General features: G+C 40.2%; 1 protein-coding gene across 1 annotated transcript in view; it reads left to right on the forward strand.

Annotated features, from left to right (window-relative positions):
- Positions 1 to 25,846, forward strand: part of LOC140150272 (uncharacterized) — a 269,361-nt gene that overhangs the window by 72,823 nt on the left and 170,692 nt on the right. The window lies entirely within an intron of this gene.

Raw genomic sequence — 25,846 nt, forward strand, 5'->3', positions numbered from 1 at the left:
AAGGGTCTTTCTTGGCTTTTTGGTTGAAAATCGCCTGGAAAAATCCAGAAATATGAGGAATGAGCAATTTCTGGGTCTTTGATGATCAAAATCAAGGGTCTTTCGGAGCTCTATTTTGGTCAAATATAGGGGGTCTTTTGGAGCTGCAAAATCCAAAATAGGGGTCTTTCCGGGAAGCCCACCCGTATGGTCATTTGTGTTAAGCGCCCCCTCCGGAAGAGTGTCCTCCATTTTAATATTATCTTGAAAAGAATAGGCGAGATACGTTTATCAAATGCACCTATTATGCCCCAATTTGGTTATGCCAGTGTCGTCTGGGGTAATTTCTCTCTTGAACTTCAATTCGATTGGCAAGGACAATTCAGCTGATATAATGGACACCTATAAAATGATTTGATCTACTCACTGCAATGGATTAAAGTAACTGATACTGATAAGTGCCACGGGACAATCAATTTCTGCTTCTTGATTTCAAGTGTTTAAAAAATATAAGTCCATTATATTTGTCTTCACAATTTAAATGTGTTAATAGTTATCATGTAGTCATACAACCAGAAGTTATACTCAAATTCACTTGTTAATCGAAAACTTAACTCAATTCAGGCCAGTGATCATTTCATGTTAGAGCTGCTCATTCCTGGAACAGTTTCACCTGAAATTGCATGGTAAAAAATTAGAAACCAGGCCTATAGTATCATTTTCTTTTTTTAGACAGGTGGTTCAACAAATCATTGACTGAAACATGAATCAATCATCTGTTAACACCACCTCACAACTTGTAACCAATTATACTTTAATGGACACCAATGTTGATAGATATAGACGAGAGATTTATGACCCGTATGTTATCATTCTGTCAATTCATAGATTTTAAAATCAATGGTCAATTACAATCTCAGTTTTGAAATTGGTGTCACATGTAACATTATATGATACTTTATCCTGTGTCCCTCAAAATAGCATTATAGCTTAATTAATTGACTTTGCAATATGCATTGTTTAAAATTATTATTTTATTTTTCGTTTTTCTTCTCATTCTGGGTAACGGGGCAAAAAATGAAGCATGGGATAGTGTCCTCCATTTTAATATTATCTTGAAAATAATAGGCCAGATACTATTATCAAATGTACATATTATGCCCCAATTTGAGTATGCCAGTGTCGTCTGGGGTAATTCTCTCTTGAACTTCAATTCGATTGGCAAGGACAATTCAGCTGGTATTTGGACACCTACATGTATAAATGATTTGTTGGACTCACTGCAATGGATTTAAGTAAATGATAGACCTACTGATAAGTGCCAGGGGACAATCAATTTCTGCTTCTTGATATCAAGTGATTAAAAATAATTTGTCTTCAGAATTTAAATGTGTTCATAATAATCATATAGTCATACAACCAGAAATACAAATTCACTTGTTAATTCAAAAATTAACTCAAATCAGACCAGCGATCATTTCATGTTAGAACTGTTCTTTCCTGGAACAGTTTCACCTACAATTTGCAAATAATTAGAAAACAGTGATTATCTTTTTTTGTATGGTCAATATTTACTATGAATGATTATATATTTTTGAACTTTTCATATTACAATGCCGATTATTTGTTGTAATTATATGTTTGATGTGTTTTGTTTATACCACGTACTTGTAAATATGCAATTATTATCTAAAGTGTCGCATATATAAGTAATTGCTCTCAAATGTTTGCATTAATGTAAACTACTGATACAAAATATTGCAAAATAAGGGAAAAACTTACAAAATATAATAATGACACATTCTTCAGACCTATGTTTGTTTACAAACGTAATCAAGTATTTTTACCTCTCCCCTAAACGAAACTAATTTGTATATAGGACGTCATCTAAATTTTGGTCTGTTTCCTAACCTTTATCATCTTCAGCTCGTAAAACATTAATACATATAAGTACATTGCCTGTTCTGTCAATACTATTAATGTAGAATAATAAGTCTTATTCAACGTTGGCTAGACATTATTATAATACAACAATTATGACTTAACATTTAATTTATCAAGTGGCAATGTCTTAAAATAAAATCATTGATTAACACGGTACCTCCTTTTTTATTTGACTATTATTCTATTATTTGATAAAAATATCTCTTATTCTCTTTCCCTCAAGGTTAGCGGCTGCCGCAACATTATAAATACATAACAAGCTTTAATCACGTTGGTCAAGATATTTAATTGTCACTAGAGATTTACAAATAAAAATGTTAACAATCGTTCTCAGACATATGTCCTCCTATGGAAGTTATAAGACCTCTTATATTTTACCTGAGATAAGTTACTGCTCTCTCAAGGTTAGCGACTGCGACAACATAATACGCAATGAGCTCTTATCAAAACGGTTAACGTTGAAAGGAAGATTTAAAGCACGAGACATAAGAACAAAATATGAAACGTTCTAGAAACATATATCATCTGTTTCTGCTTGGAAAACAGAAATAGATAGCTTTTAGATAATAGCTGCAACCGTTTCAGATGCAGCAAAAAGATTTTATCAAATTAAGTTCTCAAATGAAAACTAATATGCAAGTGATAATACATCAAATGAACAAAGTACAACACAATCATACATAAAACCAAAATGCCGAACAAAGAAAAAGACAGCAAAAGGACAGACAAGAGAGAAAAACAGTTATTTCTTTATTAAAGAACTGTTCAATATAAGAGAAGGAGCCACTTGCGTCAGAATATTGCAGAGTAAAAGAAACTAGCGATAATTTGCGCTCACAGAGCGCAGACAATCGCAAGGCATGTATTAAACCCTTTAATGACCTTTTGACCTGACCTTTGACTTTAATGTTTCCCGAGGTTTGTTGTCACCGAAATTGAGCCCCATACCCCTTACAGAAAGTGAAATTACGGTATAAGATTTGACCCCAGATAACATTTGACCTGACCCCTGCAAAGTGTTCCAACATATTCCTCCTCCACTACCCTGGGATCCACTTTTTCAGGGCAAAATACAGGGGAAAATTCCACAAAAAAAAATTACACAAAGATTACACAGAAAAACAATTTACACAGGATTACACAGAACAATAATTTACACAGGATTACACAGAAAAAAATAACAACACAGAATTACACAGAAAAACAATTTACACAGAATTACACCGAAAAACAATTTACACAGGATTACACAGAACAATAATTTACACAGGATTACACAGAACAATAATTTACACAGGATTACACAGAACAATAATTTACACAGGATTACACAACAAAAATAACAACACAGAATTACACAGAAAAACAATTTACACAAAGATTACACAGAAAAACAATTTACACAGGATTACACAGAACAATAATTTACACAGGATTACACAGAAAAAATAACAACACAGGATTACACAGAAAAACAATTTACACAGGATTACACAGAACAAACAACAACACAGGATTACACAGAACAATAATTTACACATGATTAAAATCACAGAAACCTGTCTATTTCTGTGTAAATCGACTCAACCACCAAATACACAGTAAAATCACAGAAACCTGTGTAACTGCCGTGTAAACCCCTACTCTTCAAATACACAGTAAAATCACAGAAACCTGTGTAACTGCCGTGTAAATCGACCCCAACCATCAAATACACAGAAAATCACAGAAATGCTGTGTAAACCTCCACTCTTCAAATCACGGTAAAATCACAGAACTCCCCTAACCTTAGATTCATTTTTACAGGGCAAAAATCCGGGGGAAAATTTAACAAAAAAAATTACACAGGATTATACAGAACAATAATTTACACAGGATTACACAGTAAAAATTCCTTACAAAAAAAAAAAATGCAGGGGAAAAAATTCCCCTGCATCTCAAAATTCAAAAATCCTCAAAAAAAATTAAAATAATTTTTAGAAAAATTATTTTAATTTTTCCCCGATTAATAAAAAATAATTTTTGGTTTAAGAAAATCCCGATTAATAAAAAACAAGATGGATCTACCGATTTTACCATTTTCAACGCTTCCAGAATTGAAGCGAATCGCCAAAGAACATGGCTACCGAGGATACTCAAAAATGAACACGGATCAAATTCACGATCTCTTTTCGAAACCACCTCCCTCTTAGCTCAAAGATTTGAAACGTCAAGCGAAAGAAAGGGGATACAAAGGATATACCAAATTGAACAAATCCCAGCTCGTAGAATTGCTGGCTAACCCTCATGCTTTCGAGAACATGACGAAAACTAAGCTAAAAACATTGGCGGGAGAAAAGGGTGTCAACGGCTACCGGTCTCTGAATAGAAACGATCTCATTCGTTCACTAAATTCTTCTCAATTTTACACGATAGAACTAAAGGTCACGCTCCACCAAAACTCCAGGGCCTTTGTGGAGCTGAAACGAGTACGCGTTAAACTCAGCCGTTCGAACGCGGGAAAATACAAAAACAACTTACGAGTTCCGAAGGACAGCACCACCGATATTGTTCAGGATCTTTTCAAAAACTAAACATGATGGAATGGTTGGAAAATAGGGAATCGCTGACCCCCTACGTAAAAATTGTTTCAATCGAGCCCGGTAGCAACCCCGTCAACTTCGATCATAATGTCGTAGAAGTTGCGGACAAATCCGCTCCTCAAGTTTTTTCTCATTGGACGGACTCCACAGAATGGGACAGTCCTGAATTTCAATCAGGCAGATGTATGGCAACTGTGTTTCTTCGAAAGTTTAAAGATATTTTGAACGCGCGTAGAATAAAGCCCAATCCGCTGCTTACTTACGAAGGTCTTTGGAAACTAGCCAGACCCGACGATCCTGTACCCGACGAAGGTTCGAGCTGGAAACTGTCGTGGACGCATGCCAAAGTTTGGTTGGAAAAATTTCGTATTCCGGGTCTAGTGATTGACACTGGAGGTAAAGTTCGATGCAGGTACGATCCACCTCGGGTAAATACGCATATCAATCACGCTGGATTTAATATTCTCCTTCATAATAAGCACGTCTGGCTCGTGAATAAAAACGTTCAGGAGTTTGGACAAAAATACTCGGGAAAGCAACCCGAACCCCAACTCCCTCGTCCGCAAAATTCGATGAAACTTTCTGATAAATGGCCCCGACCCAACGAGAATAACGAAAAACTTTACTTCGTCGATTCCGTGGATGAGATTTTGACCATCGAGCTTGAAGGCACCTGTCGAATTGTTGCCGTCACCGGGAAGAGCCCGAAAACTTCGTCAGAGAATTTCATCAAGACCACAATATCGAGCCAGGTAGTTTGACTTGCAGAAACGGCGTCGTGGATGGATTTTCCATCAACCATCCCAAAGATTCCAAGGTTACCGTTCGAGTAAAACGGGCGCTTCCCGGTGGCATAGTTTGCGATCAGCCGAACGATAGAAAATCCTGGTCCGAGGCTCGTCACGCCGCTGTTATGAATTGGATCAAGAAGCTGTCGAATGAGGTGGCTCCCAAATTTGGACTCTCGCGTTACAATGAACAAACCTTAGCATTGTTTAACCGGTTCAGAAGAGGCCCGAGATGCGGATTAATCAAGCGTCGGCCGAAGGAGTTGTGTGTATTTGGGGTAGACGTAGTCCGAGCCTACACCCACTTCATTCGAAACATTAAGACAATTCCGGTGTTCTCCGCGTTTGATCGCCTCGACCTTCAGCCATCCGAGGACATTCGCGATGAGGTGTTTTACCTGGTGCGTGTTGACGAGCCTGACTTGATCCTCTTCCCGCAGAATGAAGACCTTGTGCCTGGATCAGTCCTGCGATACGCCGATTCTTGCGGTATTCAGTATACGGTCCTAGGACGCCTAGTACCTCACGGGGTTATTGAGGTTGATCCCGCTAGCGTAATTGACGAAATGTACCAGAGTGATCTTCAAGACGAAGATAAAAAGTACGTAGCCAATCTCGTGTACGGTCTGACGGCTAAGAAAAACAACAAGGCGGCATTTGGTCAGTTGTTCCAAGATGAAGAAGAAGCGAAAGCGTACGGAGAAGATCGTTTAAATATCGAGATTGCTCCGGATCTTCATCTCGTTATCGACCAATCCATTCGCGAACTTTCGGAAGGATATCGACCGGTTGCCGCTCTCATTCTAAACGGCATGAGGGTTCTCCTTCACAAGATCGTGTCTGCGTTGGGAGACTCCGTCGTTGGTGTGAGAACGGACTGCGTGTTTACGACTCTGGCGAAAGAAGACGTGAGGCAAAGATTAACCCCGTCGTTTACTTTTGGCAGCCGGATTGGTAACCTGAGATTTGTCGAAGACCCGCTTCTACCGGAAGGAGAACTCAAGATCGTCAAAGAACCCGCGCTCTACCTCGAACAACCCACCCCTCAGACTCGGATTCTTATGAAGGATGAATACGACGACGACGAAGCCAAAAGAATAATCGAACATCGGACCGAGACTGTGTTTGACGAGGACGAGGAGTGCGAAATTGAATGCCCTTGCGAAGGAACTCCGGAACCCCTGCTGGTTACTGGCAAATACGCGGGATGTGGCAAAAGCAGACTAGCCCTGCATTGGGGGAACGAAAGAGACGACATGCTGGCTGGTTGTATGTCCCACGAATGTTTTGTGTGACTCCGTTTTGCAACAAGGTTACACCGCCATAACCATGCACAAACTATTGGGTCGTAGACCGAGGGATTCTGAGGAAAAAACTACACCAAGTTTGATGTGTCAAAATACAACATTGTCCTGTTTGAAGAGATCTACTTTTACCCTGTCTTTCAGCTTGAGTGGCTTCGCAATTTTATGATTTCCAATCCGGACAAAATCTTCATCGCTAACGGTGACCCAGCTCAGAACGAACCAGTGGGTCAAATACTCAGTGTTGACTTTGATGCTTACTATGATCAAATAATGCGGCAGATATTTCCTCGAAGACTCGATCTTCAAATTCCAAAACGGTACGCTCCAAAAGATCGTAAAAGAATGACGAGGCTTTACGACGAACTGCTTCGGGAGCGAGATGATTCGTTTGCTATTGCTAAGAAATACATCCCAGTTGTCCCATGGACCACGTTGCCATCGCTCGCTGCGAAGTACCCTCACGTTGCCTTTACCAACGAATCGGTCGACCGAGTGAACCGTTGGGCTCAGTTCAAATTGAACGACACCCTCGAATGGCGAGTTGGAGATCTAGCCGTTGGAAAAACCTGGAAGAAGATTGGCACGCATAAGATCAACTCCAATTCGGAATACAAAGTCACGGCAATTACTCAAAGTCAGATGACCGTGAAGGGACGTGACGGAGTCCTTAGAACTGTGAAAAAGATCAAGCGTCCAAACTCTTCAAGAGACCCTGGTGCAGAACTGGTCACTCCGTTCAAGGTCAGACTGTTGGTGACAAACTTTACATTCACGATTCTGACAGCCATTTTGCTACTGCGAGATGGATGCGAACGGCCATTACTAGATGCAAAACTTTGAATATTGTCTTGGTCGTGTTTCAGAATCCGTGCCATATGGCATCGAAGACAATTCGGCAGAGGATATCCAATCATAAGATAGTGGACAAAAAGAAGGGCAGAGCGTTTAATGCGAAAGATTACGTTACCGAATGCTGGGCTCGGGGAAAAGTTAAGGCGCAGGGCTACAGCTGCGCCGTGTGTCTCGAACCGCTAGACCTCGACTGGAGCATCGACAGAATTGACAATTCCCGAGCTCATTTCAAAGACAACTGCCAGATCTCGTGTCGCAGTTGTCAAAACGCATCGGGTCATCGCTAAAGATAAAGAAAATGGAGTCGATACTTTTTGCTACCAAAAGAAAACCACAGCCTCGCAGCAGATGACCAAGCGTGCGATTAAACCAAAAGAATACGCTCCCACCGGCGGACCTCCAGGCACCTACCAAGGCGACCTAGTATTCTTTGAGGACATATCCAGAGTGAACCGCGGCCACAAGAGTATCCTGACCGTGATTAGCGCAAACTCTAGGTTCGTGTACGCCGAGCCTCTCAAGAAAAAATCCGACACACCCGACGCCATGCGGCGTATCATTAATAACGCCAAGTCCAGAGAGTCGATCAAAACCCTATGGACCGATCCGGGAACGGAATTTAAAAAAAAAAATTTCAGGATCTGATGAAGGCCTCCAACATTCAACATCAATTCTCTGGCGCTAAAAATCACGCCCCTCTTGGCCGAATCGATCGTTTCCATCTCACGCTTCGCACAATATTTGAACGCTGGTTTCTCCACACCGGAAAAAACAATTGGGTCGACTCTTTACCCCAAATCATCGAATCTTACAACAAGCGTGTGAACAGCGCCATAGGAATAGCCCCAGCCAACACAACCCCGATCACATTGAGCAAGTTCGTCTAGAAGACAAGGCAAGAGCGATGAGAGTTGCCAATCGCGTGGATAAACTTAATCTAACTCCTGGCACCGACGTTAGACACATCGTTAACAGAGTAGGTTTCACGAAAGGCAGTGCGCCAAAATGGTCTTCGACCGTGCACGAAATTCAAGTGAGAGTGGGTGTTGATAGGTTCAAAATCAAAGGTCTGCAAGGAACGTACAAGGATTACGAACTTAAGGCCATTTCACCGTTGACCGGGTCGGACCAGGCGAAGCGAAGCATGCAGAGCACGCGGAGTCGAGAAAAAGAAAGACAAACCCAACGAGTGGAACGAAGGATCCACCACGAAGGCATTGAACCGCGTGCTCCGTCACCAAGACGGCTCAGACCCCGTAAAAAAAATAAATCGGATAAAAATTTGATTTAAGAAAAAATCCCGGCTAATAAAAAAATAAAAACAGTTTAAGAAAATCCTAATTAATAAAAAAGCGAACAAAATGGCAAAACAATCAAGCATAGCGAAGCAAGAATTTGAGCACTTGTTAGAAGAGCAAAAAAGATCCACAATTTTGAAATGGGTTGAACTAGAAGAAGGAGAAATTTACAAAATTACCAATTTTGAGATCATGGAAACCAGGGTTGGAAAATCCGGAGTTATCACTCTCAGTGATAACACTCGAGTTGGAGTTGTTCTACCCTAACAAAAGGCTAGAGAACTTGGACTTCGGTAAATCAATAGCTTTTTGTTAAACCCACGGGCAAAAAAGAAAGCAAAACAACCGGGAATATGTACCACAGTTTTGACCTTGTAGTAAAAGAGTTGGAATATGATGAAGACTCAGACTAGTCGTACAGTCTACCATAACCAACAAAAAAATCCCCTTTAGACATTCAGTCTAAAGGGGATTTTTTTATTGATACAAAAATGAAGTGTACGAGTAAATATAAGCGCTGTTTTTGCAAATTGTGTAAAAAGAAAACTCGCCTTCGAAAACAGAACAAAAAACTGATTTGTCTATACGGTACTGAATTTAATCAGTTGTTTAAAGAACCCGCGCGAGTGCAAAGCCTACCAAAATGTAAAAATTGCAACTCAGAATACATAGTAGACGATGTGTGTTATGATTGTGGTTTAGAAAATGACGCGTCTCTTAACGAGAACTCACCCCGAGTTAACATCGACCAAATTCAACAACCGAAAAATACTGCGAAACCAAGACCTACCAGTTTGAAGAATACATCGAAATCTATCTAGGAAATGTTACGAGTACTTCTGAGATTTTGATCGACGAGTTTGTTACAAAAATGAAGTGTACGAGTAAATACAAGCGTTGTTTTTGCAAATTGTGTAAAAAGAAAACTTGCCTTCGAAAACAGAACAAAAAACCGATTTGTCTATACGGTACTGAATTTAATCAGTTGTTTAAAGAACCCGCGCGAGTGCAAAGCCTACCAAATTGTAACTCAAAATACAGTGGAAATGTTACGAGTACTTCTGAGATTTTGATCGACGAGTTTGTTAAAAAATTAAAAAAAAATAAAAAAATGTTCGAGTCCCTGAGTAAAAAAGACTTGTTAAAAGTCTTGAGATCAGACCCAAAAGCCGTTCACAAGATTTACTACGAAATTACGGGTAATTTTCCCGTTGATTTTTTTCTTTTTTGCATTAATTTGTTATGCGATCTTGATAATATACTGAAAATTTATTTACAAAATAAACCCAAGAGAAATAATTTCAATATTCACTACGTTCTCTTCTACCTACTCAAACGAAGAAATTATCCCGTAACTCTTAACGATTTTCCAGAGATTAGAGGTTCAGCTCCCACCCAAATACTTTTATCCAAAGTATTTGATAGCGACCACACCGGTTCCTAGCAATCCCAGTCCGAGCAAAGCTAATTCCCCGTTCTGGATCGCTTTTGTTTGATCTTCGTCGAGATACTCTCCATCATAAAGTTGTGGTTCGGGTGGAAAAGAATCCATCAAAATTCCCGTTAAATTATAATACTGTCTCATCGCGTCATCGACGTCCGAAAAGGTTCTTTCCGCGTGACCCTGTTTTTTTAATTGATCGTTGATATAATCTATTCTTGAAAGACGCGCGAGATTCCAAGAATCTCGGTCGTTCTGAAGTTTTTCGAGAGCGAGATCGTGTTTTTTGCGTTCTTCCGAACTGAGAGAGTTGAACAGATAATTGCTTCCTGAAAATGCCAAAGCGTTAAACACGGCTCCGATGAACATTGCCATTTTCTCTTTATTTTAAAATTTAAAAATGAATGTTTTGCAGTCGCGGTTATAATTTCAGGAAGTGGTTGAAAAAATCACTAATAAGCCATAAAATAGTCGTACCAATTCATACATTGTTCGGTTTTATATTTCAAAAGACGTCTCTTTTTCCCGTATGGAAAAATAAAACAGCGGGCTCTTCTTTTACTTCTGACGGTACGGCTACGATGTATAGAGCCAACCAATTATAACAACAAATTTCATCCTCTACATCAGGAATATCGGCCCAAATAAGAGGATCTACCTTTAATCGGTCACCATTGGCGAGGAAGTGAATTCCGGTTTCAACATCGATCTTGGTAACTTTGTAATCTTTGTTCAACTCTAGATCTTCAATTTTCAAAAGTGCCATCCTTTTATTATTAATTAAAAAAAAAACCCTCTTAGCACAAATAGTGTTAAGAGGGTTTTTAATATACCTACCTTGACAGAATGTTTTCCTTGGACTAAGCCATAATTTGATCCGGAAGAATTCCTTGATTCACGAGCCAATCTCTGAGCATCGTAGCCGAAAAGACGCTCAAAGTCAACTTTCCAATATCCTCCGCATCAAGCTGCGAGAGATTAGCCGGCTTCATTTTAGGAACTTTTTCATAACGAACGAGTTAGCCCATATACCGAGGCTTATCGTTGTTGCGTGATACGCGCCGTTTACGATCATTTTTACGTTTGGATTGGTTTCTGCCATCTTCTTTATTGTAACTAAAAATCACCGAAAGGATCGACTTTTGGTTGATGATCGACCGCTGTGGTCACGGTGGGTGGGCTTTTAGTCGTACCGTTTAAGGTAGAATACCCATATGCCACTATCCCTCCAACGACGACGACCGCTCCTCCAACAAGAACTGGACTTGACAACCAGTTTGACACGGTTGATTTTTCTGAAGGTGTACATGACGTTTCGTCTATGGTGGACGGGTTCTCCCGTGTTGTTTCCGCTGCTTCATAGGCTTTTAATTTTGCTAATTTTTCTCTGTTTTTTTTACGGCTAATGCCTTTCCAGCGGCAACCCTCTTTGGGTCTTTGACTTTTGCTTGACTCACTTTTGCTATCACCTTTGCCGGCTTCGCAGATGTTGCTGTCGCTGTTGACACTTCCACCTTGGACGGAACGTTTACTGATTTGGTTTCTTGATCACTCATCTTTTATTATTAGAAATAATCTGAGCAGCACCTGAGCAGCACCTGAGCAAATTTGCTCAAGTATCTGAGAAGTATCTGAGCAGCACCTGAGCAGCACCTGAGCAAATTTGCTCAAGTATCTGAGCAGCACCTGAGCAAATTTGCTCAAGTATCTGAGCAGCACCTGAGCAAATTTGCTCAAGTATCTGAGAAGTATCTGAGCAGCACCTGAGCAGCACCTGAGCAAATTTGCTCAAGTACCATGGGAATCAACCAAAAAAATTCAAGAGGAATAAATACTTCCTCTTGATTTTTTAGTTTCCAGGATCTCAATCAATCACATCAATACTTGGTGAGTCGTCTACTGTGCACTTCGCTTCTGGTGGAAAGTCAACTTTTTAACACCGTTGCTAGTTAACAGAATAGCCTCCAACGGAGCTAGCATATGTCCAAAACTATGATACAGCCCACAGGTCCATTTGTTTAAAGCTAAATCAATAAAGGGTCCTTCGTTCAAAGACTCTTCCAGAGCATCGCGATCGGTAATCGCTAAATTTTTTGGAAGGAAGAGTCCGACCAAATTTACGTAAGCGGTAACGAAGTGCTTTTTCATTGACCTGGTTACTATCCCACCCATGTGAGCCTCGTATCTGGCGTAGAGTCTCATCAGGCTCTTTTGATCGCCTATCGATCTCAGCGGAGGTTATGCTCTTTCCCAAATACTCTTTGCTTTTTCCTGCCTCTGCTACGCCTATCAACCGTTCCCGCAGCTGTTCCGTTTCGCCAAACTTCCTCACAGGTTCCTCCCGTGTAGCCGTACCGTCTAAGGTAGACATTCCGCCTATGGTGGGCAAAACGTCCACGGTCATCGCCTCGTTAACTATATCTTCAATTTCAGTCATGATTTTCTTTATCTTACGGCTAAGATTGCAAAATCACGTCAGCAAGCATTTTTTTTATTTTTTTATCTGTACTCAAATCCTCTGGGTGGATGTAGAAATAGATTTAATTTCGAATATTGATTTTTTCTAGTTTTTCATTCAATGCCTCCCTCTTTTCTTTGGGAACTACTTTGTTCTCCTTCATGATGGTGACGAAATCATCTTCATCTTTGCAATAGAAGGTAGACAGCCATTTGACCTGTCTTCTAATGGTTTTGGGAACTGCTACGTAAGCTTGAGTGAGCATCCAAAGAGAGCAGTTATCGTGTCTGCCGGAACAAGCGAGTTTTGTTAGAACGCTTCTTTTTTTGTCGATTCCTTCTTCGGCTATGCTATCGTCGATCAGAAACAGAACCTGGGAGTCATCCATTTTTCCGATAGTTTCCCAAAATACCTTGATCGCTAATTGAAATTGATCGTCTTTGTTAGGAAACCATTCTTCCGGATCGATCATAAATACTTGGTAGGGATTATCGAAGATCCACTGCCTACTGCGGTAAGTCGAATTATTAACCCAGTTCGGACAGATGATCACTATGTAAGCGAAAAATCCGCGATATTCGTTTTCTAATAGATTTAAAACATGCTCGGTTTTGCCGGACATGGTTTCGCCTGAGATTATTGCCGAGTGCGCGTGTTTTGGAAACATCTTTTATTCTACCATAGGCAGAATGTCTAGTAGTTCACACTCTGCAATTTTCCGGCTTCGATATTCACCCGTGCATCCTGTATGTAGTACACGTAAGCGTTCAACGCTCCTGCCGTCTCGGCTTCTTTTTCGATCTCGATCTGAATACTCTGACTAGCTCCTTCAATTTTTCTACCAGATCCATGCAACGTGTCATCATCCGTGGTTCTCATGTCCAACCAGAGACCATACTTGGTCGTGAGATAATCTCGCCTCTTCACATCAGCCAATCCCGCTTCCTTGATTACGTGTGGAACGGTTCTGAATTTTCCATCCGCGAAGTGCTTTTGAATTTCTTTGAAGTGATGGTGAGACAGCATCCCAGAGGAGTACAGCTGATTTGGAACACCGTCGAGCGTTGTTGAAACTTCTTTGATCTTTGGGTTGTAGAACTTTTCGGTATCTCGAGCGTAATTGGCTCCTCCTCCATCCGCAGCTGGGTCTACGAAGAGAATCAGAATACCTTTCATGGACTTTGCTCGCGGTGCTAGAGCGATATTCCAGACGGTGTCTGACTTGTTCAGTGACTCCTTGCTATGTCTGATAACTCTGTCGTACATGACGACGCTTTTTCCATTCACCTTGTTCCTAAGAGTCATCGCTAGCTCAGGATCATTGACTACATCAAACTCAAGGGTAATATCTGAGATGGAATAGCTGGCTGCTGTATCCGTGGACACCACGACTTTTCCGTAATTGTTGAACGTCAGCTCGTAACTCAGCCTGTCCTTCATCTCGTACTGAAAATATGGATTATGAGAATTCAGCATCTCAAAGTCCAGAGGGATACAAAACATGTTGTCACCGAAGGACTTTCCTTCAGCGATATCCTTGGCATCTACACCTTTGTCACCAGCGTCGATTCTTATTTTTCGACCTGCCGCAGACTGGATACCCTGATCAGAGGCGTTCTCTCTTTCCTCGCTCGTCTTCCAGAGATCTTGGTAGCAAAGGAATATATCAGCATCGTTCAGAGTAAAGATACTCTGTCCTTCCAATTTAACCTCAATTTTTGACACTATCGCTCTTCCGAGATTATTTACGATAGTCCTGTTAAGATCTTGATTTCCACCAGAGGCGGAATTTAGAGCAATCTTGAACCAAAGTAAACTCGTTCCAGGGTATATTACATCATCTTTTCCAAGACCAGGAAATCTCACCGTAAGAATTCCGGTTTGGTCGATGGTACTCGGAACGTGCGTATTCCGAATACTACGTCTATCACCTTTAACTCCTCGCGCTTTGCGAAGTTGTCGGTATGGGTTCAATTTGTATCCGTATTCAGTCGACATCTTTTATTTATACGTAAAATAAAAACCAAAAGATGGCAGATTTTAATCCTGGAGAAGACATTCAGATGGATGACCTCGATGACTTCGAGGCCACGGTCGAAGACGTAACGGGAGCAGGTGGTGGTACACCGGCTGAGACTGATTTTGGAGGTGGACAGATTGAAACAGAGGTTGAGGTGTACTCCCAGAGACGTAGAGGAAGCGTCGAATGGGAAAATCATCTCACTGAAGATGACATCAACAGCGTGGCGAGTTTAGAACGCCGACTCCAAGATCTTCGCGGCGATGCTATTCAAAGAGGAATTCCAGAGGTGCCAGAGTACATTGAAACACAGAGAGATATTAACGCAAAACTTTCCACGCGTTGGAAAGAGTATGTCGAGAATCAAAGGCAAAAATTCTCTCTCGACGACGTTACGAGAGAAGGGGATACGTTTCGCAAGGGCACAACATGGTCGCTTGAGGGTGATACTATTTTTGTCAAATACGAAAAAGGCAAAAAAGTAAGACTTACCAAAGAAGGAAAACCGCGACAATTCCTAGCTCTTAGCTATATTAAAAAACTATATGGAGATGGAGCTGTGTCGTTTTTACGAGAAACGCTGGGAGTTAAGGATTTTGCAAGCTCTAGTGGAAAAACGCAACAACTAGCCAAACAGGTTGAAAGTAGTATCAGTCAAGCAATCAATACCCCCACTGGGCCTTCCACCCAGGGTGGAGCACGTAAAATCCGTTTGCAAAATCGGTTCAACAATCAGATGAATTGGGTGAACAGTTAGTTAGGGATCCCATTGCAAACCAAGAGGAAATCAGTAATTTTTGAATGAAGAAGGACAACTAAAAAGCTGTCCGACGTTTACAACCATCTTGTCGAAAGAAGGGGTGAAAAAGTCACCGAACTAAAAACTTGAAATCCAAAGGTGATCGTTCAGTTAGTTTCGTTAATCCAACATACGAAGGTGAGGAAGAAGAACCTCTATTACCAGTAAGCGAAGAAGACGCTGAAAGAGCTAGAGAACTGGAAACAGAAATTGAGGATTTTGACAAAGCTATTGCTGACCAAGACATCAAGGTCAAAAATTCGTTTCATCGTTTGCGAGATTCTATCAAAAATTTTATCGATAGCGATGGCTCTTTGCGTGAACAAGTTAGCACGTTATTTCGACGAGAGGGGGTTACTATTGTATCAATCATAACCGCAATTGGTATGACAATTGCTACCGTTGTTGAGGGAATACTCATAGCAACCAAATCAGCAATTTCAGCCGTCACTCCTGCACCTAAGCCTGTACCCCCAAAACCAAAGCCTCCAGGACCAGACCCGGGTCCAGGACCAAAGCCACCAGAGCCTCCAAAGCCAAAAACGTGGACAAATTGGATTAAGGATCAGCTCAAGAAAATAGCTAATCTTCTTTTGAAACTTGGAGACAAAGCCCTGATAGCGCTTCCGGGAGTCATCGGAGCCGTGGTGAATTTCTGTCTGAAAGCAGCGGGAAGCGTCGCCGGATTTTTAGCCGATCATCTGTGGACTTTCGCTCTGGCCGTCGGATTTTTGCTATACACCACGGTGACGGAATTTGCTAAAAAGAAAAAGTCCTCTCACTAAAATTTTTTAAATCCAGAAAAATAAAAATACCACGGCAGCTGCCAAAATTATACTGAGCTTCTTCTCGTCGTGCGCCAAAGGAATGTCTTCTAAAACAGGCGGGCTTTTTATTACGGACGGTAGCGGAACGAGCGTCTCGAAAGACGGGCTTTCCGCGGAAGCGAACGTCTCGAGGGCAAGAGGTTCGTCGTTCACCTCCGAGTTGAGTCCGATTCGCATGTCGGGTGTGGCGATCTGGATCAGATTGTTGTATCCGTTTACGGTTCCTATTAGAATTTCCATATCGCTCGGAATCAGGTAGAGTCCGTGAGCCACGACGAAATCCAGTTTGCTCCGTGCAAATTGCAGGGTCTTTTGATACCTGTCGATCGAATCGGGAAGATTCACGGCTGAATTAATCGCATCTTCGACATTCGCTAGAAATTGCTTCTGAGCGTCGAACGCCTTGCCAGAACCCAGGATGCTGCTCCGAGTCTGAGCCTGACTTCCGAGGGTGGCCCAGACCAGGGTTCTGATGCTGTCGTTTATTCTGGACACTCCGGCTCGGGAGAATTCCTCGGATGAGACGTCCGAAACGAAAGATCCGATCGCCGCTATTGAATCACCCTTGTGAATCGATCTGTCGGTTATACCCGGATCGTGGTCGAACTGCTGGTCCATCCAGATCTCGTAAGTCGCGTCCCTACTGTTACCAAGAAAATTTACGTGACCGGGAACGAAGACCGTGAAATCGGTCAGATTCGGATCTTTCGCAATTTCTACTTTGTCGTTCGTCTTCAAACTAAAATCCTCGTGGTAAGTTCGAGTGAATTTGGCCGTACCTACATTCCGTTCCACGGATCGAACTTTTGCCTCCAATTTGTTCTCAGGTTAACTCCGAATTCGGAGCAGATTCTCTCGTAGACGTACGTGTCGATCCCGTTGTTCGTAGCGTTCCAGGCGGGGCTAGAGGGAAGCGGACAGCTCATCTCAGACAGGATCCTTCTGATCTGATAGTACGCGTGAAATCTGAACACGGATCGAATCATCGGATCTTTGTGACTGAGAAGTTCTTTGGACACCCCGCATCCTGACGTGGCGCACCAGACCGCGAAGTTCAGCTGGTTTTGCCAGAATTGTATCTGGTTGGAGAGCCAGTCATCGTACACGGTTTTGTCCGTGACTCTCGGAAGTTTGTACTTTTGCCACAAACTTGGAAATCTTACGTAAAATTTTCCTTTTTTGCTGACTTGAATTTCTTGATTTACGAGACTAAAACCGTGCGTCGGTTCGAATACTCCTCCGGTTCTCATTTTATTGAAAGATAAAAGAAAAATGTTTGTCACAATTACCGGCACCGGCAAAGGAAAACCTTATCGCCCGTTGCAAAGTATAGACAATAACGGTAAAAACTTAAAAATTGGAATCAAAAGGATCTCGGGTCGAGTAGGTTGGTTCAACGTCGAAGAGGAACTAGAGTGGAGGTACACTCAAGGAGGGCAGGGACCTGAAGAAGCGATAAAAATAAGCCCGGGGCTGTATAATTTTGACCTGCTCGCGAAAGAATTCACGAGCCAGATCGATGGTTTCGAATTCGAAGTCGACAAACGCGATGGGAAACTCAACATGACAATCCCCGAGCAGTATCAGATTTGGTTTCCGGACCGCGTTCGAGAAATGTTCGGATTGGACGATGAAGGGTGGCTAGCGGATGGTGAATACACGGGAGATCGTGCGATAGAATTTTTACCTCGAAGAATTCTCGTATACCTAAATCAGCTGTCAACCACGGACAATCTCAAAAACAACGACGACGTTCTGCAGGGAGGTCGAGTTCTTGGGTCTATCGATCTCACAAACGCCGCGTTCGGGGAATACTTCGTTTCGACCTACAAAAAGCCGAGTTTCAAAAAACTACAAAACGGAACCATCCACGAGCTCGACTTCAACTTCAAAGTGGAATGGAAAAATTCTTCGAAAAAGCTCGATAATCACGATCAACCGCTGGATTTGGAATTTGAAATCCGATAAAATAAAAGAAAAATGTCTATCCGGGGCCAACGATCAAAAAAAATCAACGTCAATAGCTGACGAAGATGTAGATCTTTCCGCGTACGTCAAAAAAACTGGAGCGCGAATGACCGGAAGGATTAACATGGGAGGGAAAAAAATAACTGGGTTGATGAATCCAACCGACCCTCAAGATGCAGCTACTATGGGTTCCGTGACCAGCCTAACCTCATGGTTAAACGACAGAAAAGTTTCGAAGGATGGCGACTCGATGACCGGCGAACTCGCTATGAGCGGTAATAGAGTCACGGGTCTCGGAACTCCCACGGACAACAAGGACGCTGTGACAAAAGAGTACGTAGACCTGCAAATTGGACACGAGCACGATACCAGCTTGCATGTTTTGGGGAGATTCATGGTATGGATAAACGAAGACGGAACGCACTATGTTTCCACCCGAGCCAAAAAAACCATCGACATGGAGAGAGACAAGTTGATCGAAATTAAAAACGGAATGAACAACACTTTCAACGCTAGGCCTATGCAAATTGGCATCACTGCTGGGTTTACGAATTTGCCGAATCCCGGAAAAGATTTGACCCCATGCGACTCACTAGACCTTTAGAAATTTTCTTCAACAACCCACATTTTATTGTTCAGCCTTGGAACCTCTCTCTTTTCGGTAAAATCGGGAGTGAACCCGCCGAACGCCCCAGCGAACGCTTGTTCTTTGACGTTTCAGTCTAATGTGAATTTCTTCATGTACCTAAATATTACTTGGACCGACGACTCGATATCGTTCAAAGTGTTAAATAACGCGCGGCAAACCCTCTTTTCCGCATCCGTTCAAACGGACACTACTATTATGCATCATGTCTCGATCGAGTACGTTGAAAATAAGCTTTGCTTTTGGATCAACGGGGTTTCAGCAGATGTCTACAGAACTCAAGCCCTGGTAAGTCTCCTTGGAATCAACATGAATTTTGAACAACTGGGAATACTTAGCTTCTACGAAAAAAATTTAACCAAGCAAGAAATCATACAGCATTTCGTTGAAAACCACGTTTTAAACTTTACGGATGATGAAGTTCTAATTGACTAATTAAATAAAAGGATGAAAAAACCTACAGCATCGCAAATATACCCTGATCTTCCACAGGGAGAGGATCAGGGAGTTCAATTCGACTAAGTAAGATATCCGAAATCCGCGAGTCCGTCGAAAAGGAAGTTGACCGAAGTGATCAACTAAGGAGAAAATACAAAACAGTTTGGAATGTGTTTTACAACACGGCTCAAGTAGCAGGACTCGTCGCAGTTGGAAGCGGAACGGGAGCTGTCGGGACTTTGGCCACGGGTGTTGGAGCTTTCGTAAGCATTCCTCTCGGAGGAATAGCAATTTTTGGAGGTGTTCTTAGTGGAGCATGCGTGGCTCTCGGAAAAGCAACGATGAAGAAGGTCGAAAAGCACGAAAGTGTCAAAAGAACCGCAGAGTCCAGTTTGAACACGGTGAATGATCTGGTGTCTAGAGCTCTTGAAGATGGGGTTGTGAGCAATGAGGATTTCCATCACATTCTGCGGGAAATGGAAAACTACCGAGGTCACAAGGCTGGAATCAAGCACAGAACCAGAGCGGATCTAATTGAACTTACGACTGATAGAGAACGTGAAATTCGCACAGAGGCAGAACAGGCTGGACTGGAAAAAGGAAAAAAAGAAGCTTTGGAGAGTCTCCGAAGTACATTGAATCCGTAGAAAAAAAAAAATTAGAAATCAAACTTGTTTTGTATAAATAAAATGGATCTTCCAAATCTGACGGATGACAACTGGGTTGAGAACCTAAAAGCGTACGGAGAGTATCGGAAAGAAATGTGGGATGATGAAGGAAAACCATGCGGCGTTTGGAGATGGTACTATGACGAGGAAAAAACAAAAATAAAGGCTGAGATGGTGTTTGATGATAATTATCCCACGTACATGACGTGTTGGTACAAAAACGGATTAGTAAAAGCTGAAGGTAGATACAAAGACGGCGCACCTAGAGAACCGTGGGAATTTTGTGCTGGACGGGATCCTTTAGTTACTGGATACGCCGCATTTGTAGTAACCTACTTGATTACAACCATTTTAAACTGGGTGTGGTAACTACAACAAAAACCTCTTGTGATTATTAATCACAAGAAGTTTTTTATTTCTGCACGACCTACTCATTCCGTCTTTTTAGCATCGTTGTAGGCTTTCAAAATTTCTGTCATACGCTTGACTTCCATCCTAATTCTTCTCTCGGGAGAATCCAAAAGAGCGCTCGTGAGAATCCAAAATGCTACGATCATCTTTATTTTAATAAAAAATGGCAGATTCGATTTATTTTGAGCTCGCTGATGATGAAATATTCCAAAAACTGGAAGACTCGTCCAAAGGAGATTTTTATATGTGGAATGGTACTAGTTTCGGAAACCTGTTTGTTGCTGCTAGCGGTTACAACGGAAACAAAGTAAGAATCCAGGCAATCAACCTTTTGATGTGTTACATTGGGTGGTATAAGGATAGATACAGGATGAGATTGTGTTTAAGACCACCTTGGATTTTTCCTGAAAGGACAGAGGAGTTCGAGGTTTTAAAAAAGACTCTTGAGTTTGTTACGAATGAAAAAAAGATAAAAAAAAAAGATATGACTATGTTAAAAAATTATCAAGACAAATTTGGTCTTGTGGATAATTTTTGTGAAATAATATATTAAAAGTAAAAATCAAAAATTTTTGATAATACAGGACGTGCTGTGTATTTGATGGTTGGGGTCGATTTACACGGCAGTTACACAGGTTTCTGTGATTTTACTGTGTATTTGAAGAGTAGGTAGGGGTTTACACGGCAGTTACACAGGTTTCTGTGATTTTACTGTGTATTTGAAGAGTAGGGGTTTACACGGCAGTTACACAGGTTTCTGTGATTTTACTGTGTATTTGAAGAGTAGGGGTTTACACGGCAGTTACACAGGTTTCTGTGATTTTACTGTGTATTTGGTGGTTGAGTCGATTTACACAGAAATAGACAGGTTTCTGTGATTTTAATCATGTGTAAATTATTGTTCTGTGTAATCCTGTGTTGTTGTTTGTTCTGTGTAATCCTGTGTAAATTGTTTTTCTGTGTAATCCTGTGTTGTTATTTTTTTCTGTGTAATCCTGTGTAAATTATTGTTCTGTGTAATCCTGTGTAAATTGTTTTTCTGTGTAATCTTTGTGTAAATTGTTTTTCTGTGTAATTCTGTGTTGTTATTTTTTTTGTGTAATCCTGTGTAAATTATTGTTCTGTGTAATCCTGTGTAAATTATTGTTCTGTGTAATCCTGTGTAAATTATTGTTCTGTGTAATCCTGTGTAAATTGTTTTTCGGTGTAATTCTGTGTAAATTGTTTTTCTGTGTAATTCTGTGTTGTTATTTTTTCTGTGTAATCCTGTGTAAATTATTGTTCTGTGTAATCCTGTGTAAATTGTTTTTCTGTGTAATCTTTGTGTAATTTTTTTTTTTTTTTTTTTCCCCTGTATTTTGCCCTGAAAAAGTGGATCCCAGGGTAGTGGAGGAGGCATATTCCCCCTGATCATTAAGTTTGTTGTCACTGAGTTTGAGCCCCATACCCCTTACAGATGTCCAGAAAAGGAAATCATAAGATTTGACCTTAGATAACCTTTGACCTGACCCCTGCAAAGTGTTCCAAAATATTCCCCTGGTCATTAAGTTTGTTGTCACAGAGTTTGAGTCCTGCACCCCTTACAGATGTACAGAAAATGCATTTCTAAAATTTGACCTCTGCATGACCTTTGACCTGACCCCTGTAAAATGTTCCTCTGGTCATGAGATTTGTTGTCCCCGAGTTTGAGACCCATACCCCTTACGGATGTTGAGATATTGCAATTGTATGATTTTACCCCCTTAATGACCTTTGACCCCAATTCTTTGTACAACTTTTAGACACTGGCTAAAGGCAATACAGGTATGCAAGTGACGACATTGTGTTATGTAATTTGTGGAAGAAGCATTTTTAGTGAAAATCTCATTTTGGCCATAATGACCTTTGGATGACCTTTGACCCCGAGTTGGTCATGTAACAGTTGTGCCCCCACCCAATGGTCCTTGTGACCAAATATGGTCACATTGGCCTAAAGCATATGGTTACGATGGCTCGTTAAAAGTTTGACAGAAGAAAGAAAGAATAACTGACCAAAAACAGAACACTCGCAAATTGGAAATTTGCGATTGTAAGAAAATGCATACCTTGCAGGAATAAGACTTCGGCATTATCTAGATTGATGTGTGTTTTAATACAAATGTTGGTTCAACAAGCCAATGACTGAAACATGAACCATAAATTTGTAAACACCCCTTCACAACTTGTAACCAATTATTCTTTAATGGACACCGATGTTGATAAATAAAGACGACAATTTTATGATATGTATGTTATCATTTAGCAGGGTCAATAACAATCTCAGTTTTGAAATTGGTGTTACATGTAACATACTATGATACTTCATCATGTGTCTCTCAAAATAGCATTAGCTTATTGCAACATGCACTGTTCAGCATTATGAAATTATTGTTTTATTTTTCGTTTGTCTGCCCATTCTGGGTAACCGGACCAAAAATTGAAGCATGTGATAGTTTTATTTGGTTATGCCAGTGACCCAGTGTCGTATAGGGGAATTTCTCTCTTGAACTTCAAATCGATTGGCAAGGACAATTCAGCTGATATTTGGACACCTATAAAACATGTTAACTGATTTGATCTACTCACTGCAATAGATTAAAGTAAATGATACTGATAAGTGCCACGGGACAATCAATTTCTGCTTCTTGATTTCAAGTGTTTAAAAAATATAAGTCCATCATTATTTGTCTTCACAATTTAAATGTGTTAATAGTTATCATGTAGTCATACAACCAGAAATTCACTTGTTAATCCAAAATTTAACTCAAATTCAGGCCAGTGATCATTTCATGTTAGAGCTGCTCATTCCTGGAACAGTTTCACCTGAAATTGCATTATTATATACTATTAATGTAGAATAATAAGTCTTATTCAACGTTGGCTAGACATTATTATAATACAACAATTATGACTTAACATTTAATTTATCAAGTGGTAATGTCTTAAAATAAATTCATTGATTAATACGGTACCTCCTTCTTTATTTGACTATTATTCTATTATTTGATAAAAATATCTCTTACATCTCTGTCCCTCAAGGTTAGCGGCTGCCGCAACATTATACATAACAACCGTTAATCACGTTGGTCAAGATATTTAATTGTCACTAGAGATTTACAAATAAAAATGTTAACAATCGTTCTCAGACATATGTCCTCCTATGGAAGTTATAAGACCTCTTATATTTTACTTGAGATAAGTTACTGCTCTCTCAAGGTTAGCGACTGCTACAACATAATACGCAATGAGCTCTTATCAAAACGGTTAACGTTGAAAGGAAGATTTAAAGCACGAGACATAAGCACAAAATACATCCTTGATCGACTACATTTATGGATGGACTACACGTATGGCTACTTTTAAGGAAATGTTCAGCATCTTTTATCTCTAGAGAACATTAGTTAAAATGTTGTTAGATGTATCCATCCAGCAGCATTTACTGACTGCTTCAAACAGAATATTGAGATGTATACTGCTCCAAGAAAGTATCCTTACACTTGGAAAAATAATCACAATGTCAAAACTGAACAATATTGGGTTTTTTTAATAGATGCCCTATCCGGCACATTTTGACACCTCATTGAATCCAATGTGACTTCAAAAAGCAAAGTTATACAAACATTTGATTAGACGAAGGTCCAGTTTTAAAAGTGACACACTGACCTATTCAAAACTCCACGGACTAGAAATCTGGTTTGAGAGTGGTAAATGGCTAATTTGTGTGTGCCTTTGATTTAAAACAAAAGGAACAAAAGAAAACTGAAACAAAAGAGCTGACAAATAAAATGCGAGTAAAGAGAAGTAAAACCTGAAATAAATATTACTTTAATTTAATAAAGCTTCATTGCAGAAACTGTGCAGTCTCTTTGATGCGCTTGTTGGAATCTTTTTGCGCCTCGTATAGGCCAATTTGTCACTTTTAAAACTGGACCTTCATCTATTCAATTGCTTGTAACTTTTACTTCTTCAGGTCACATTGGATTCAATGTGCAGGATTAGATTTACTCCAATATGGTTCAGTTTTGAAATTGTGATTATTTTTCCAAGTGTAAGGATACTTTCTTGGCGCAGTATATATGACGCAGGTTGAAGATAAAGTGGACAGGAAAGATTTAAAAATATTATTGTACTTGCATTAATTATACTCTTCATGTCATTTCTTGCACAAAATAAGGGGTATTGACGTTTGTCCAGGTGATACAAAAGATCAACTTGCGTACACGTGGTCAAATTCCATTTGTCGATTTATTCGTTATTGTCAAAATGATGTAATAATATAAACAATAGCAAATTATATTGTGAATTATCATAGGTAAAGAGCTTGGCCTGTAAAGTACAAACATGAGTTCACTGCTTGAATTCCAAACGGCAACCTCACCTGCAATGTTCGTTTAGACAATATCATCCCAATTTACCTCCCAACATAAAAGATGGGGGTAGGGAAGGGGAGAGTGTGAACTGAATGGGCATTTTCAACTATTGTACAGAGATTCTTCTGATGTAAAAGATATTAGTTCTGCCGAGTGCATGCTGTTACCGGCATTGCAGGTATGCCAATGCATTTCCGTCAGGAAAAGGTTTTGTGACTACTATCCAATAGTGTGCATGTCTGTCTTCTTTCATTTCAAGTAACTATAAACCTAGTCTGGAATTATACTCCAATGGTTCAAATATAAACTGGGCTTCTAGTCGACTTTCTCTATTACCACTGTTTAGTGCTTTGTTTCGTGTTATATAATCGGGCATAAAAGTATATTTATTGCATCATGCCTAATACAATACAGTCACCGTGTACACCCTATTTTAAGCTGATCACGAAATAAAACCATGAACATTATATTTATTTACCTGTTGAAGCAGGCTTTCAATTCTAAATCGCTTAAAGAAATTTAAAGAAAACCAATCTCAAATGGAATGCAGGTATCTGACTTTACGAAATTACATCTTTTAATGTTGAGAGAAAACATAATCATGATAATATCGTGTAATTTCGAAGTTGTTTATTTAATCACCTGGAAAATCTATATACAGCTTCTCACAAGCGTTAGAAAAATATTCGTATTATATTACGCAAATGCGAACTTCAATGCATATAAGTATCCTTGAGGATAAAAAATGATTATATTAATAATAAAACCGTGACTGTATACTTACCGTGCAAATATAACGAATACAACTTATCCTTAGGATAGGGTTCCTAGTATATTTAAAAGCTAAATTCAATTTCCTTCCAATCTTATCAATTAAATACAATCACATGGCGCATTTACTGCAAATATCTGTATTCCTGGCATGAACTAAAAAGGATTTTCCATTACAGTTGCAACATGTCCTCCATTTTAATATGATCTTGAAAAGAATAGGCGAGAAATTTGTAAAGAATGATAAAAAATGCCTATTTC

The sequence above is a fragment of the Amphiura filiformis genome, chromosome 4 (assembly GCF_039555335.1).
Source record: "Amphiura filiformis chromosome 4, Afil_fr2py, whole genome shotgun sequence".
Classification (NCBI taxonomy): Eukaryota; Metazoa; Echinodermata; class Ophiuroidea; order Amphilepidida; family Amphiuridae; genus Amphiura; species Amphiura filiformis.